The sequence below is a fragment of the Echinops telfairi genome, unplaced genomic scaffold (genome assembly GCF_000313985.2).
Source record: "Echinops telfairi isolate 266 unplaced genomic scaffold, ASM31398v2 ScPeMD7_6;HRSCAF=24_0, whole genome shotgun sequence".
In the NCBI taxonomy this organism is placed as follows: domain Eukaryota; kingdom Metazoa; phylum Chordata; class Mammalia; order Afrosoricida; family Tenrecidae; genus Echinops; species Echinops telfairi.
The window spans coordinates 5,668,315-5,669,997 of NW_022103902.1; the positions used below are offsets into that span (position 1 = coordinate 5,668,315).

The following is a 1,683-nucleotide window of genomic DNA, read 5'->3' on the forward strand; positions in this document are numbered from 1 at the left end:
AACATTGTTACTGGTTTGACTGTTTTTATTTTACTTTTTTGAAATACATCCTTATCTTCATACAAGGGCAATTACTTATAAATATATACCTTATACAAATAAAATGTTTACAATGGACATGTTAAAGGGGATTTCCAACAATGAAACCAATATGCGTACAACTCATAACTTCCCATGTATATCGAGTATCTCAGCCTTTAAATAATTTCAGAGAATAACAACGTATGAGTATATTACAGTGTATTTAACCTACTGAATAATTTTGTATTTTGCAATTTTTTCCCCATTATGGAGAACTCCTACAGTGAATGCTCTGATATACAGTTCACTGTCCATTTGGAACATTTCACCAAATGATTAGTGACATTTTGTCCTCAGGAAAGACTTTATCAAGTTAACTCCTGCTCATAATCTAAGAGGTTGCCAGCAATGTTCTCATTAAAAATGTAATTATTATCTGTATTAGATTTCAATTACTTATTTGACTCCTTTAGAAGCTATTATATGAAGTTATTCTGATATTTTTTGTAGTTTTCTAAAAGCAAGACTCTATCTTACAAGCTCTGTCTACCTATTTATCTCCCTCTTTCCCATCTGTCTTTATTTTTCATAATCAAGAATAGCGACAGCAGAAACAGCTCCAACAGATAAGGACTTCTCTTCAAACACTTTAAGAATTCCTCAAGTATATTTTGCATTAAATATCTGCACATGATTTTAACCATATAAAAGGGGGAAAATCCTCCATTTTATGTATTAACAAATGTTAAAGAAACGATGCTGATGGCAAAGTGGGCTACTGGTTGGGCTGCTAACCCCAAAGCCAGTCGCTGGGAACCACTTGCTGGCTCGTGGAGAAATACCAGTCTTTCGACTCCCACAAATAGCTAGTCTTGAAACACACAAGGGCAGTTCCTCTCTGTCCAAAAGGATCACAATGACTTAGAATCAATTTGATGGTGGTGAGTTTAAGATACATACATACATACTATCCTGGTAAACCTGTGACTGACAATCACAGTGAATATTATTGGAAAATTTCCCTGACAACCAACTCCCGTTGTCTGGCCACGAAAAGACTGATCTCTATCAATGAAGAATTCCGGTATGGAGTTAACCTACATTGGCCCAATATCCCTCTCTCAAAACAGTTTAAAAAAATTAGTACCAGAGGCTAATCAAAGACATTATTAACAGAAGCTCTTTATTTCCCGGGGGGATGATTGATAAGATACTCTTCCATAAATTTACAAGGAGGTTTCGAAAGGGAGCCAAAGGGAGATAAATAAACGTAGATCCAGGAATGGGCACAGGCTTTGGGTTTGCACAAAACCCTAGCTCCTATTGAAGAACAATTAGTTCTTACATCATAGGCCTGCTCCATACTTGCCCTAAGGAAGGATTTCCCACAGACGATATGGGTGAAGAAATGAGAATGGTGGCCAGCTGTTAGATAAAATAACATCGGGAGTCTTGAAGACTTGTTTCCAAACAAGCAGCCATCTATCTAACTGAAAGGTCAACTAAGTCCACATGGAAGAAACACACCGGTGAACTTCAGTGACCAAAGGACTGTAAATCGTATAATTCGAAGGTGAAGGAGGGAAATAGTATCAGAACTTAAACTGTGAGCATCTGGTTTGCAGAAGGCTGTGGATGACAGTGGGAGCCCAAGATACGTTT

General features: G+C 37.1%; 1 protein-coding gene across 2 annotated transcripts in view; it reads right to left on the reverse strand.

The window, feature by feature from the left end:
- The window catches only part of CBLB (Cbl proto-oncogene B), a 248,643-nt gene that overhangs the window by 100,684 nt on the left and 146,276 nt on the right, over positions 1 to 1,683 (reverse strand). The window lies entirely within an intron of this gene.